Source organism: Mus musculus, chromosome 3, assembly GCF_000001635.26.
Source record: "Mus musculus strain C57BL/6J chromosome 3, GRCm38.p6 C57BL/6J".
Taxonomy (NCBI): Eukaryota; Metazoa; Chordata; class Mammalia; order Rodentia; family Muridae; genus Mus; species Mus musculus.
In genome coordinates this window covers 149,923,942-149,940,635 of record NC_000069.6, presented here as the reverse complement: position 1 = coordinate 149,940,635, position 16,694 = coordinate 149,923,942, and the positions used below count along the sequence as shown (strand labels likewise).

General features: G+C 37.7%; 1 long non-coding RNA gene across 1 annotated transcript in view; it reads right to left on the bottom strand.

Annotated features, from left to right (window-relative positions):
* Positions 1–1,743: 1,743 nt before the first annotated feature.
* Positions 1,744–16,694, bottom strand: part of Gm31244 — a 31,374-nt gene continuing 16,423 nt past the window's right edge. The window contains exons 4-6 of the long non-coding RNA XR_376250.2: positions 4,164–4,304; positions 2,465–2,536; positions 1,744–1,774 (exon numbers count right to left, since the gene is read on the bottom strand). This is a non-coding gene — a long non-coding RNA (predicted gene, 31244). The remainder of the gene's footprint in view (positions 1,775–2,464; positions 2,537–4,163; positions 4,305–16,694) is intronic.

The following is a 16,694-nucleotide window of genomic DNA, read 5'->3' as shown; positions in this document are numbered from 1 at the left end:
TTTCTACACATGGCAGAGGGAAGGCTAATGTGGACAAGGCCCCTCTGCTAAGCCCTTTCACAATGATAAGTCATTTCTTTTCTTAGCCACTAGCTCACATGGTTGCATGCCCCTAAGTCCCACCTCTTCATTCCATTCCATTGTCAGTGAATCTGGATATCTGAAGAGGACACAACTCAGAAACAGCATCAAATCTTTTTCACAGTACCTTTCAGAAACACTCTCATAAAAACGTGGAGGAATAATATATTACTAGACATCTGAGTATTGTTTAGCTCAGTCAACATGTCATGTTCAATTAATAACCAGAATTTTATTTAAACATAAAGTCCTATTACTGGGTAGTCTCTCAACTCTATCCCTGGAGGCCAAGATCTAGTTCCTACCTGTCATTTAATGGCAGAGTATCTTTGCTGGGAACCAGCAGCAGAGGTGTTTGGTACACATTCGCACAACCTGATAGTTTTTCTTTGTTGTTGTTGTTGTTGTTGTGGGTTGCAATGATTGTGCTTAGGGCAAAGGGAATCTTCTAGACTGCAGAGGCATTTCTTACCATTCAGAGAAAGGTAAGAAAAAATGAGCAGATATTGATGCCTGCCTATCACTGATGTTTCTCAACTCTGTCTCTGTCTTGCTCCCTGAATGGAGGCCCATAAAGCAGAGTCTGTGAAGGACAACTTGCTTTTGTTGGATCTGAGGCTTCCAGGGACTCTAAATCAATCTTTATTCAGCCTCTGGAAATTTGTTGACATTTTAGCTAGTTTTCTAAATCCTGTCTGTCACTTTTTCCTCCCTCATTTTGCAGAAGGTTAAGGGAATGAAAGGCCAGTGTTTCTTGATCCTCAGAGGCCCTTGGAAATTTGTATTGCTTTGTTGTCTGGTCAAGTCAAAATTCTGATATTCTGAATGAAACGTAAGATTTTGCAGACTCTTTTGTTTTTATGCAATAAGGGTGAGTGTTCCTGAGGACTTGTTACAACCCAGGGAGAAGCAAACGCCTATAACCAACACAGATTATTTCCATTCATTCTTTTTTTCTTTCTAAAATATACCGGGTAATCTTTGTAGGTGCTATAACTTGACTTACTACATTTTTTAAAAATGACTACCTAGCTGTCCATAAATCATGCAAGTACTTTAAGATTTATATATGGGCATATTCTCTTAATACAAATTGATTGGAAAAATAAAACTTAATCTCAAAAGAGTGCATTAAAGTTGATATTAAAGAATGATAAAAAGGTATGATTTGGATTTTGAGTGTAAACGCAGTTATGGAAGGGAAAATAAAAGTTATGCTAAAAATTAAAAAATCAAAGTAAGCCAAGATATAAATACTTTATTAGAGATAAGTTAGCTGGAGATGCAGATAACAGCAATACTCATTTTTTTTCCATTTTTTATTAGGTATTTAGCTCATTTACATTTCCAATGCTATACCAAAAGTCCCCCATACCCACCCACCCCCAATCCCCTACCCACCCACTCCCCCTTTTTGTCCCTGGCGTTCCTCTGTACTGGGGCATATAAAGTTTGCATGTCCAATGGGCCTCTCTTTCCAGTGATGGCCGACTAGGCCATCTTTTGATACATATGCAGCTAGAGACAAGAGCTCCGGGGTACTGGTTAGTTCATAATGTTGTTCCACCTATAGGGTTGCAGATCCCTTTAGCTTCTTGGCTACTTTCTCTAGCTCCTCCATTGGGGGCTCTGTGATCCATCCAATAGCCGACTGTGAGCATCCACTTCTATGTTTGCTAGGCCCAGGCATACTCTGACAAGAGACAGCTATATCAGGGTCCTTTCAGCATAATCTTAAAAGCCATTATTTCTGCATCTATAGTTTGTGAAGAATAACTACACATCAGGACCTGAACTCCGCAAGGACTTCACTAAGGCATCATTGAGTTTCATTTTCAAGAGTGAACAGATATGTCTTATGCAGAAAAGGAGAAAGTACAAACTGGAAGAACTCCTTATACAAGTATGCAAGCATGAAATAAAACCTAAATTAAAGAACGTACTTGGCACAGGTGCACACATGTCTATCTATTCTTTCTTTGCTGTTAGTATAAAACTTAGTAACCCAGAATTTCCAGTGTTAGTGGACAAACAGCCAGGTTGAGAATCACAGAAGCAAAGTGTTTACCGTTTAAAAGGGCATTTAACAGAAAATTAAATATCACAAAAGCAGTTATACCTCACTTCCAGTTTTCATTGCTCATCACCTGCCTTTTTCCGTTATGTAGAGAGAATACCATGTGTCCTGTTACAATAAGATAGCTGAGCCTTGTTGTGTTATGTTGAGGTAATAAGTGAAACCAACTAGGTCAGCTTTTCTTAGTGTCACTGTGGCTGAGTTGCTCTAGCTTTGTAGCCATTTTCCAAATGGCAGCCAAGGGATTTAGGCTGATCTTGGGACCCCGAATTTCAATACAGAAAACAAAGGAGCTTGCACACTTACCATGGAACTCCTGCATGTGATGGCTTTGCACACGAGGAACATTGCACTTCTCTCTAGTCACAGCAACATGCACTTAACAGAAAGTTGACATATGGAGGTTGGGAAATGTTTTCATCAACCACCCCCAATCCAAATTAACTGTCTCATAAGTACAGTGCATTCCTACTCTATATCCAACAGTTCTGAAGTAGTCTTTACAAAAATACCTAATTAATTAACATTTCAATGTTTTCTTGTAACTTTTTATAAGCATGTATATTTTAAGGAAAGTTATCTTGTATGAAAAGTGTTTACCTGGTTTAAAATCATAGTACGCATTACCCTTTGTACATTGTATAAGGAAAGAAACAATGCATAGATTTCAGTTATTTCACTTAAGACAGTATATCCGTGCCATCATTTTCTTGACTCTTTCTGACATTGATACATGTCTCTGATGTTTGGTTATTTGAGAATGATTATAACCTTAGAACTACCTATTTGAATTTCAAACAACGTCCTTGAGATCAGTTAGAAAAGTATAATTACTCTTTCAAAGTATTTGGACATTTTTAAGACAGTCAAAACTGATTTCAATACTTACTTCCAACAAGTTTCAATTTCAAATCCCACTAGTACCCTGAAGAACATGTACCTTTTAAAACTCTAATTAATTCTTATTTATTACATTGAGTTCAAAATTCAAACATGACGATTTCGTGTCAGAAACATAATTGTTGTGTTCTTTCTACAACTCCCAACATTCTGTAACTGCCTTAGTTCTTTGTGTAGGATTGAGGCCTCTCCTGCTTTACATGTCTATTGTGTCAACTTTTTTCAGCTCATTTTAGGCAGTCCTGTTGGTTAGACTTCATGGGTATAGATTGTTACATTACTAGGAGACATAGCATCACAAAACCGTCCCTAATCTACTGTCTACACAATATTGCTGCACAGCTAATATTATAGAAACCAAGCAGGTTATGTCAGGTTGTTTGGGTTATTTAGGAGTTCTCTCTCTTTCTCTCTCTCTCTCTCTCTCTCTCATTCATATATGAATGTAATAATGAAAGAAGATGTCATAAATTTGAAAGAGAACAAGGAATCTCTAAGAGTGTATGGGAGAGAAAAGCAATAGGAGAAATGTTGTAAATATATTAAAATCTCAAAAAAAAATAAAAAATTAAAAAGAAAATTAAAGGACTCAAGTCTCATAGCCCACATCACAGAACCTGTGAAAATCCAGCGGGAGGAAAGTGAAAATACAGACCTTTTCCCTGTGATGAAGATGAGTTGAACTTTCCTAAAGTGTGTTTTCTCTGATATGTATGCATGTCACCAGACTTGCTCGGTGATTGGATTTGAGTCCCTTCATTTTCTATAATATAATGCAACTATAAAAATTAATCCTGAGATTTTTAGACTGAAGTTACATGTCAGTATTTTTTTCTCCCCTCCCTTCCCCCTATATATGCACATAATCTTCTGGGCTCAAGAATGGCAAATAACTATTTTGACACCTCCATCAAAGGCTCAACTTTCTGATTCTTCTGGTTTACCTCACTTGGTTGTAGTAAACATATTTACATGACGGAGCTCCCTCCGTAAACACTGCTGAAAAGATCAGGGGCTACAGTCTCTCGCGATAGAGACACGTTAACTATCTGCCTGTGTTCTGCAGTAATCACAATGTTTGCTTGTTTTCCTGATGGGCGTTTACCTTCTACCCCAATGATGAGATGATGACTGCAATAGTCAACGATTAATAATGGATGTGCATCTGTTCTCTGAGCCGAGAGCCAGCGTGAGTCTAGGCATGTACTAAATGAATTCAGCTGTGACAATCAGAATCTTGTCTGAGCTGTAAGAGAAACAACCAGAAAGATGGCATTACCTAGACAACTCTCTGAGATTTTTCAAAATACAAGTCTTGCGAACAGACATCTACTAGCATACAAATCATTTCACAGGCTTTGATTGCCTTTTACTCCCAGCCCTGCCCCTATATTGTTTATTCGGAGGTCATCATGACTTGATTCTTCTGTGCTCCATCAATAATGTGCAGATGAAATGGCTTCAGGATCCACAAAGAAATAATCGATTTTCTTCTCCCACAATCTAGAGCCAGGCATCAATAGGCAGGTGTTTGGGAAGGTACAATGACAGTGCAGCAACTGCAGCTTGTAAGTGATATCTTTGTTAAGCTTCCAAACTGGAGCACACCCAGCTACATGGCTGGATGTTTAGAGGACAATGTGGAAGATCATCCCAGTGTGGGCCCCTAGGGAATGCTCAAAAATGGCTGGAGTCCATCAAAAGGAAAGTGTTTACATCATGCTGAGAGAGAATGATGATGCGTGTGGAATATCCTATTAGGGTGCCAAAGAGAGGCTTGAAAATTATGATTATGGAAGGCTTTTATCATGGAGGTTGTCTATGTTGCTGCATCCTTGTGTGTGTCTGTTTTAGAGATATTATTTAGACAGACAGACAGTGAGACAGAGAGAGAGACAGAGAGACAGACAGAGAGAGAGAGAGAGAGAGAGAGAGAATACCCAATAGCAGATTTATTGTATGACAAAGTCTTTCTCATAGTTACATTGTGCTGAAGTTTTTACTAAGCATTTACTACAAATATGGAACATATTGTATTGTTATTCACATGTATATTTTCAAGGTGTACATAACATGCATTCTTAAGAAGAAGTACAGCACCCTACAGATCTGTAGAGTTTGGAACTTGCTTCATATAGTAAGAGACCTTCATGAGCATAGACCCTTGTGTACAATAAACCTGGTTTTTTTCTAAGAGGCTGGATTTTCTTTTTATGAGGTGTTAAGTAAAGATGGCTTCACCAGTGTAAAACATTGACTAAATTGGCACCCAGCAAATAGTTCTATAATTGAGTGTTTCATTTTGCAAAATGTGTCTCGCATGCAGATGGGCTGTATGTGGGATGAAAGGAAACAGGACTTGTGGAGAACACATGAAATCTCTAATTAAATTTATGAGCCTAAAAGCACTTTTAAAAACTTCACTTATTCAAAGAAAAAATGATGCAAAACACGTTACGTTACTTGTGGTAAATCCATTAGAATTTTGCTTATTTTGAGTTTCTGACTGGTTTCACAATTTCCATTAGCCAATTATTTTGTAACCTAATGTTGACTTTTAAAGATAATCTGTCTTACTCAACCTAAATCTATTTTCGGTTATCTCAAATTCCGACTCATAAACTCTGAAACAGGCATCCAGTGACATTTTTAGAATCTGGGAGTACCACCTGAGTGCTTATTAAAGCACATATGTGTTCATACAAAACAAGAGATCTATAGGGACACTAGGTTTTTCAAATTCCCAAAACTTTCATCAAAGTTTGGGGAGGTTTCAAAATTCCTCATTTGGGTGACAATTTGGGAAAGAATTCAATAATTTGCAAAATAAAGAGGAAAGTATAGGTTGCGTGGGGTTATCCACAAAGAGCTCATCATTTTGGAAACTCACTCTGTGCTGTAAAATAGGGATCCACCTATGCCTCACCTTTGCTGGATCATTTTATGATCAAGGAAGCCCTTTTCAAGCTAGCAGACTGTGGTAGAATAAAAGAAGCTTGACAATTTTATTCACTGTTCTTCATGAGTTTCCCAAATAATAAATGGTGAATTTATATAAATTGCTATGGGAAAAAAAGGACAATCCACAGGGGATTTTTAACTTAACCCAAAAAGGAGACACAAGTGTCACAGAGAAAAAAGGCTTGACTCTGAAAAAAAAAAAAAAAAAAAAAAAAAAAAAAAAAAAAAAAAAAAAGAAAAGAAAAGAAAAAAGAAAAACCCTGAGCTTTTGATACCATTTCTGAATGTCTTAGAGGATGATTTAATGTCTGTCTTATAAGACAAGAGACTCAGCTAGGTGAATATGCAGTTGCATGTAAGTATGCGGTGTATTATATAAGTATTGTATATCTATATAAGTATCACAATACATACATAGTATTATATGTCTAGAAAGAGGGCACAGTCCTTCCTTCACAGTCACATCTGGTGACAAAAATGCCAACAGAAGACACCTGACATGAGCTTTCACTTATATTCATTTGAAAGTCTGCTCCATCATAGCAGGGCAGGTTGGGTGTGCATGAGGCTCTGGTTATGACACTATGTAGCTAGTCACTGTGTCTGCAGGCAGGAAGCATATAGCTTTCTCTTCTCTTGGTATTCCTTTTAGAACTCAAGTCCACAACATGATTCTGCCCACATTCAGGGTGAAACAACAGTCCTACCTAATATTTTCTGAAAACTTCATTCCAGAAACACCCAGAGAAGTACTGTCTAGGTGATTCTAAATCCTAGAAAGATGACAATCAAGACTAACCAGCACAGTCAAATAGATGATAGAGAGATGGATAGATGGATGATAGTTAGATAGATAGATAGATAGATAGATAGATAGATAGATAGATAGATAGATAATAAATTGGTTGATGATTGACAGGTTATAAATGACCAAAAGAGATGAATGGATAGACAGATGATAAATATATAACCAATAGACATACATACCAACATACCCCCACACACATAATAGATTAATGGCACAGAGATGATTCATATAGACAGATATGAGAATCATGCATCCTGATAAATAAATCTAGTATGATTTAAATGAACAAGACAGAAATTGTATTTTTCAGGGTAATACCTATATTCTTAGGAATCAACATCTGACTGACATTTAGTGAACTTCATACATTATTTCATAATAAATGGAATACACCTAAAAATTAAACATTTAATTGCAAAATCTACTATCAGAACAATAACAAAAACTGAGTAGAGTGGTTTAATGAAAACTTGGTAATATTCAGAGGAATCAAAAAATTAGAAGTTTTCTCATGCTAAAATTACAAACAGATTTACAGTGACAATCTTGAATCTGTATACTTTTATTATAAGTTACATTTTGATATTTAATATTATCAATACACCTCTAGAAATGGCGTGCACATTACAAGAATATCTGATCAACACTATTTGTTCCTAAGTATTATTAACTTAGGTGTCTTTGGATATTTACCATTGCATACCTAAAAAAAGGTTAAATAGCTAACTGTAAAAAAACTATATTACAAATTGGTTAGAATGGTTTTATATAAAAAATAGGAAGGCACATATTTCCCCAAAGAAGAATTAGATATATTAAGAATAATTCCAGTTGTAAATTTAATAGCTACCTTTCACTTCCATTATTAAGTGAAATTTTGGAGCACAGACCTAACTTTGTCAGGTTTATAGCAAGGCTACATCTGTGTAACCCCACCTCCACTCTGTTTTGTTGTTGTTGTTGTTGTTGTTGTTTGTTTATTTAAGCATGCTCACAATTCAGAAGGACTTTCCACAACAAATCCCAGAAGCTAAAGTGTTCCATATCTTGTGCCTGAAATTATCTGCCTAATGTATAGGCATGTTTCATCTTGTAAACAATAACTTGCCATTGCTACCCTGAAGATGGTATGGCTGTAACTGGCTGGTGTGTTGATGGATCAAACTATGGAAGTTTTAGCGGTGCCCAAGCATGCTCCTGCACTGATGCATTTGAAGGAGCGGTAGAAATAATACAATGCTTTAGTTCTAAGAATCTACTCATGCTTTAAAGTATTTATCTCTGTAGAACCACAATCATGGCAAGCTCAACAGTGCTGCTAATCATGTTTGTAAAATATACCTTTAATGTAGTGCAATAGTTTTCTATTGGGGGAGACAGTAGAGGCATCACAGTTGGGAGTTCCAATGCCCTCAAGCATAAGGGATAAGGCTTCAATTAAAGAAACTGCATTATATTACATTACTCATGTAATCTTGCTGCCATGCTATGTTATCAATAGCTAAAATAATAATAAAGACTACCACAAAAAAATTAAACAAAAGAATAATCATCAAAATTGGACCCAGTTTATTAAATGGCTTATCGCTTACTTAAGAAAATGACTGTGTTGAAAACACAAAAGCTTGGTTCCAGAAAGTGTGTGTAGCCCAGCGGACAGAGCCTGGAGGGTGGGACACGCTGCCCATTATACTTTCAAGTGAGCCTTACTCTAGAAGTTCCTCCCTGTTGATGCTGGGATTTGGCCTAGCCAGACTTTATAGAAACTCTATGGTATTCTCCTACTATCCTACACAAGCTCCTATACTGACAGCCTCAGAAGTTATTCTAAGACCATTGTGGTTTTTAACAATAGCAAAGATACTCAGTGTTCATGACTGAGCATAAGCAGCAACCAGAACATCTTGTAAAACACTCCCACAAAATCACCAAGCACCCCTAGCTTTACCTAATATAAGCAACTGCTGCCACCTTTCTATGTAACAGTTGTGCCTCATTTAGGGTGGCCTTGGATAGGAATTGATCATGCTCTCTGACAGCACTAAATCTGGGACTAGTAATGAACATGCCCCTAAAATTGACCTCCACATTAACCTTCTAATGCCTCACAAAACTTACCTCCCCCCTCCCCAGTTATTTTCCTAATGCCTCTTTACTCAAGCAACCACAGCTCCTGGGAAGCAGTCTGTGTTTACCTCACTGCAGTATCCACCACACTGAATGTCTCTACACGTTGCCCTGGTAATCATTTCTCAGGAGGTAATATTGACAAAATAATCATTTGTTCTCTGAAGGATGTTTCAAGAGTGAAAGAGAAAGGAAGTGGTAGGAATGATTCTAGGCACAAATGAGTTTGGGGTAAGATTCTGGTACTCATAAAAATTCCTTTTCCTAAGAACTAGTCAGGATGAAAAGGAGTGATTCTCCCCCATATGTTCATGTCTGCCTGTGTCTGTCTATCTGTCTGTCTGTCTGTCTGTCTGTCTGTCTGTCTATCTGTCTACCTGTCTACCTGTCTACCTGTCTATCTATCTGTCTGTCTGTCTGTCTATCTATCTATCTATCTATCTATCTATCTATCTATCTATCTATCTATCTATCTATATGTGTGTGCATGCATATAATATATAATCATATATATAATCACCACTTTTTAACTTAGCTATAAATTATATAAACCTCAATTTATCATTTTTATCTGCCACACAGTAAATTGGATATCCACATATCAATGCTGTATTTAACTCTCGAAGTATCCTGTGCAGTGGAGATTTTAGTTTTATTTATTCCCATAGCACATTAGTGAAGTGTTCACTCTCACTTTATTTTTAAGGCAACATTCATAACTTAGTGGAGTGTCTTTAGCAACAACCAGACCATAATTTCTAATCACAATAATAACAGAAAATAAGTTTGCAAGTTACCAGTCCACCTAACAATATGGCTAATTCCTATGTTACATCGAAGCTACAAAAAGAAGTGTTAAGTCCTCATCATAGACTTCCTATAGACTTCTGACCAGTTACAACAAATGAGCAAGATGTAAATAACTACAACGTGTAGATGACAATCAGTCCTGTAGAAGACAAATGGTGTAGATGAAGAAAGAATGATGAAGGTATTTGGGTGAGAACCTAGTCCAGGTACTTGAACTAAAGGGAGACCTGAGGGATGAGAAGATGCTGAAGGAAGATGGAGGGAGACTGTTCTAGCAGTGAGAACAGCAAACTCAGGTTCTGGGCACTAGGATGAGATTTTCGTGCTCGAGACAGTGTGGAGGTCAACATGTGTAAACAACAAAGCCCAGAAAGATAAAGAGAGTGAGACTACAGAGAAAGCAAATAGTGGTGCCAATGCCTAGGACAGGAGAAGCCTGTCAAAGTAGCCTAAAAGGGCATAGTGGTCAGACTTAATATTCACAGAGACACTTGTTTTAAGAATTGCTTAACTTCAGTAATTTATGGAAGATATGACAAAGTGGAACATATTGATACATGTGGAGTTATAGAGGACCTTGGTTCCTGGGTGTGCTACTGTGAATGAAGTAGAAAAGAGTATGCAAAATGTCTTCTTGTCTGCACAGATTAAGTGGCTTGAGTTTAAACGATAGTTCAGAATTCAGAATCACACTTTTATTCTTTTCTGTGGGATTATGTGTGCAGTATGTATGTATTACACATGTTTGCTTGTGCATAGATGCATGCACATATGTATGCTCACACATATCCATGTGTATGTGGAAGCCCTTGTGATGTAGGCCCCTCTCATAGCCTTCCACCTTATTCTTGCAGGCAACATCTCTGTCAGTAAAGACAGTCAGTTTCTTACTGCCTGCTCTAAGGATGCCTTCTTTACCTCCTGAAGCTGGAGCCCAGGAGGCCACAACTTCCACTCAGTACTTACATGGATTCTACAGATCTGAAATCATCCTGGTTGCTAGGCAAACACTAAGTTCTTTAAACACTTTAAGCCATTTTCTGCATCTAGAATCACATTGTCATAAACCATCAGGTAACATTATGGATTAATATAAAACAAACCTTGGTTATTTTTAACTTGTTTACTCTGTCATACCACCTTATACAGGTATCATGATTTTTCCAAATGATTACCCATGAGTTTAAAAAAAAAAACTAAATGAATAAACAACAACAAAAAGAATGAAAAATGGCCTCATTTGTTACAAAATTACTGGAAATTTTACCTCTAAGAAAAATATGCTACAATCAGTTATGTACTCTTTCTTCAATGAACTGTCAATTGAATTAATTATTTTCCTTAGGAGAAATGACATTTTAATAAACAATTATGCCTGTGCAGAACTCAGAATCGTCCCTCAATAATACGATGTATACCACTAAAGGTTAGGTTTTTTTTTTGCTAATATTTTCTTCAGTTTTGCATAGATGAAAGGTTTCTTCTATTAGTCGGGTTACACATTAATATATGTATACCTATAAAACAGTCAGTAGGTGATTCTTGACACGTTTTTGCCCTTTCTAAAAATAATTACTATTACCAATCAGTTTTCGAGGAAGAAACATTCTTTCTGTCAATTCATCTTCTCCATCTGCTTCTACACACTGTGAAATTATCATCATCCATAATTTGTGATAGATTCTTGCCAAACGTTGCTAAAACAATTTGGAAAGTGCCAGACAAGGATTCCTGCCAACCTACAGAGCCGCACGTGCTTTTGTTCTGCATGCTCTTCTCAGTAAAGTTGAATGTGAGAGTTATTTTTTGATGGGCTCTTTAAAATTTTAATTCTAAAGTAACTGTGACTAGAAACTCATTTTTATCTATTTAAATCGGAAGGTATTTTCCCCTAAAAGAGGTATCAGAAATGGACAGGCACAAATTCCCATCCTCAAACTAAGTCAAACCCTCAACTTAATGAGGACTAATTAGGCTGTTAGCTACTTAATGGCCCAGGATACATCACTGTATTTTGGACTGGGCAAATCACTCGTGAGGTCTTGGTGTATAGTGGGCATTTAGAGCTTGAACTGTGGTAAGAAAAAGCAACTTTTCAAATGCCACAGACGGAAGGATAAATGCATGTGGGGGATCGCGAGCTTCTGCCAAGATTTTTAATTTCAAAGAGTCTAGCAAAGAGGGGCATCTGCAGAAAGTGAGTTTGCCAGTAACCCAGTCCATAGAATGGCTCCTAGTAAACCCACCTTGCTGTTTCTCATCTCTTGACACTGCATACCACTCAGTTCTGTTGTGAAACACTCTCTAGATTCATTCCCTGCTTTCTGGCTTGCTGCTTGTTTTTCAAACCTCTTTTCCTTTTTTTGTTTTACTTTTCCTTTTTTGTTTTTTTGTTTTTTGGGTTTGGGGATTTTTTTATTGCATATTTTCTTTATTTATGTTTCAAATGTTACCCACTTTCCCGGTTTCCCCCTTTTTCATGGGTTTCCTTAGACATTCTTGCTCTCCGAGATCCCTTGACTTCCCGTGCATTATTCTTCACCATCTTCTGTCTAGCTCCACATTTCCATTGAGTGATATTTTACATTTCTATGGAGTCTTAGTTAGGGTTTTACTGCTGTGAACAGGCAGCATGACTAAGGTGACTCTTATAAGGACAACATTCAACTGGAGCTGGCTTACAGGTCCAGAAGTTCAGTCAATTATCATCAAGGCAGGAGCAAAGCAGTGTCCAGGCAGATATGGTGCAGGAACAGCTGAGTTCTGCATCTGCATCTGGAGCGTGGTAGAAGAAGACTGACTTCCAGGCAGCTAGGAGGAAGATATTAAAGGCCACACCCACCATGACACACCTACTCCAGCAAGGCCAAACATCCAAATGGTGCCACTCTCTGAGCCAAGCATATACAAACCATCACACATGGTAAATATTCCATGCATTGACTAAATCATCCTCCTCCTTTATCTCTCAACTCTATGGATGAACACACCTCTCACACACAAGCCAGTTCATATATAACCATTGTAAATAGACATGTGGATAACATACTTTTATTTCCAAGCATTCTTCATCTGAGCAAAGACTACTAACTTCAGTTCAGTATCTCCCTCACAACACAAAGCCAGACATTTTGTGGTTGATTTCCCTGTTAGTCATTCCAATCTCAAATATCAGCTAAGTCTTCCTGAAAACCACTCCTAACCATGGCCAGCCCCAATAGCAACAAACTTAGTCACATGCTCCACATTGCCCGATTCCCTTCACAGCCTTAAACATCCTTCCATCATTCTGCTTCTCATTACTCAGCCCCCACCATCTTCCGAACACCTGAATTTATTGGGTTATTTTCATTTTTTAAAGGTATAAGTTCTGTAAATGAAGAGATGATAGATTAGATAGGTAGATAGATAGATAGATAGATAGATAGATAGATAGATAGATAGATAGATAGATAGATGAGACAGAAATATGGATGGATAGAGGGATGGACAGACAGACATACATACAGATAGATGGACGGACAGACAGACAGACATCCAATTTCTTGATGTGGCCTCATGTCAGAATAGTGTGGTTTCCACACTTTCCTTTCCTCACTCACTGTTTGCTTATCTACCACAGAACTCAGTTCTCCCAACCACACTCAAGTCTCTAGTCTTGTAGTCTTTGCATGCATGGTGGATTTTAGAGTGTCCTTACAGACATAGTCCAAAAGTCAGGGCCCCTCCTCAAGGTCTGAAATAAGTACTCTCCATCCCAGCCTTCCTGAAGCTAGGGAACTTCTCTACCACCTGCTCACCCTTGGCTAGTATCTCAGTTGACTTATGTCACTTAGCTGTTTAATGCATGGATATGTTATCTGCCACTTGTTGCTTATATCACAAACACTCTCAGGGCAGCAATTTTCCCTTTTACAACCCTGGAATCTAAGACAATGATTGAAGACAGTAGGTGTTGTGCTGTCTACATAAAAGCCCCTTCACAGGCTATGTGTAGAGCACATGGTCAACTGATGGTGCTATTTCAGGAGTCTGCAAGAATTTTGAGAAAGAAAGGCCTAATGGGGAAAAAAAAGATGGCCCTAGAAGCTTCAGCTTGCAGTTCACAGCCCAGGTTCTGGTGTATTGGATATATGAACAAGAACTTTTACACATTCACTGCATGGCCATAAAAACAAGCCAACTCTTCTATGTGTTATCCCTACCAACATGGATAGTGCCTTGAACCTGACCCAGAATAAACACTTCCTGCCTTAAGTAACTGCTTCTCAGTGCTCTGGACACAGTAGTCATCTCTGGCTGTATTCAAAACCAGGTCAGAGGAAAACTAAATGCTTATGTGTGATAACTAATGAATTAATGTCTGTTGATATAGATAACTTGCTACATTCTGTCTTTGGAAATCTACCTTTGGGTTATGGATATGATATTTATGAAGTTTCTAAAACTATATATCTATTCAGTTTTCTTATAAGCATATGAATGAAAATAGGCCTTACTTCCCTGTGTGTAATATAACTGTCCTCTATTTTTTAATTTTGAAAGCCAGTAGAAGTTGTGTTGAGTTACACACTGACAATGCACAGTTAAAACTGGCTCAACTATTCTCAAGCTGCAGGGGATAATTATTTTAAACTTAAGAAGTTCCTAAAAGATTCTAACCCTTTTAATATTTACAGAATTGTTGAGTCAGAATAGTTTGAAACAAAATTTATTTTTGACTAAGAGGCTTTAATATCCCTTCATTAAAACTAAATATATTTTTACTTGAGAATTGGAAAGAGAAACACTCTCCTAATTGCAGAATTTCTAATACCCCTTTGGATGTTAATTACAGTTGAACTTAGGCTAAGCTTTAAAATGAGCTGGAGTTAATCTCTGTGGCTGCAAAGAAATATTATAAATGACATGAAAGAATCTGGCTTGCATGTGCACAATAATTACCGCGTTGTATTTGTATCTTTAAAATGGCCGGAATGTGAAGCTCAAAGCATTTGTGCATATTGACCTCCAGGCTGGTCTCCTTGTCCATGAAAAACACTCATCTGCATTTGTTAGAATGGTTTTGAAAATGAAAAGATCATCAAACACTTCTATGCTGAATCTTAAAAATATTCTAAGTACAAATGGATTATGGCTCAGGAACTTTATCATTGGTCCTGGATGCAAAGCTTAGCTGTATTTCTACTGTAAGCGTCAGTCTATGAGGCTATATTCCTAAAGAAGACACAACAAAGTATTGATTTACTGAAGTGAAAGGAGTGCGTGCAAGACCTTAATGACAGATGATGTATTGGTAAAGGTTTCCATGATCAATGATATAGAGCATCTGCATAAGTCTACACCACACACACACACACATACACACACACACACACACACACACACTCACTCACACACACACTCACACACACATACTCACACACACACTCACACACATACACACACACATACTCACACACACACTCACACACGCACACACTCACACATACACTCACACAAAGAAAGAGAGAGAGAGAAAGAGAGAGAGAGAGAGAGAGAGAGAGAGAGAGAGAGAGAGAGAGAGAGAGAGAGAGAGAGGAAAGACAACAAAGACCCAATGAAAAATAATAATGGGAGCGAAACCCAAACAAATACGACCAAGAAAAAAAACCAATGGGGGTTTCAATTCATGAATAGGCACACATTTCCTCTGTGATAGCTTTATGTGTGTGTGAGTGAGTGTGTGTGTGTGTGTGTGTGTGTGTCTGTGTCTGTTTGTGTCTGTGTGTGTCTGGGCATGTGTATAAGTATGTATTTGTATTTTAATTTATCAAATTAATATTAATTAAATATATATTTAATCCCTTACAAAAACTTTGAATTATGCAGAGATAGGCCACAAACAGGACTAGAATAATATTTAAAACCAGTGATGTAAATTTTATCCAAGACCTGGAGAAATCACAATGGCATAGTAAGAAATGAACAAAGAACAGTGACTCACTCAAAAGATTAAGGTGTCTAACAAGGACAACACAGTAACAAAACTACTGCAAAGAAGCAAGGGCCGTGAGATAGAAGAAAGCCAGGCTGTGCCTTTGCCCGATACACTAAGAAGAAACCAATTCTTCCAGGAACAGAAAACTTCTGAGAAGTTAGAGTAGGGAAGAGCACGAAACTGACCACATAAGAGGAATGACCAGGAGTGAGAACTTGTACAGCAGTCAGCTGTTTGTACCCACAAGTCTGGACGACATGATGCTGTGTTTAGCCACCACCGTGAGTATACTCTCGTGTATATTTAGAGTGATGTTTTATAATTTTAAAACTATTTTTTACCTTTGAGAATTTTGTACATTAATACAGTGAAATATGTTTAAATGTATCCCAAATTTTCCCAGCAAGTCCATCCTCATGGCATGCCTGACTTTGACTGGAGGCAAAGCCCCAGCACTCTCTAAAGCTCCATTCTGCCTGAAGACTGGAATCACACTCTCTTGCCATCCCAGTCCACAGGTCTCAGACCATCCCTGGAAATTCACCGTTAAACTCATGAGGTTATAATTTCTTCTTCCTACTTTGGAGCTTGTGTCATGTGTCAGCCAGCCTCTTACATTACTCACTTATATTGTCTTGGGTCTGCCCTTCTAGACAACGCATTGTGAATGTTAAAATCCAGAGCATGGCTGTCCAGGATTACCAGAAACATGAGTCAGATTCCAGGTGCTTGACATAGCTGACATGAAAACTAGTCAAAAACTGGTGCTTCAGATTCCTCAAGTTTGTTTTATTTTTCCATTATTTCTTAACTAACAAAAAAGGTTTGAATGTTATCCAAAGACCAGCAGACTTCTACACAAATAAAATGATGAGAATGGCCCACATCCTTTCTGTTTCCCCTCATGGAAGCTGGAATCTGATCAGTTGACAGGGATCAAGGATCAGGGA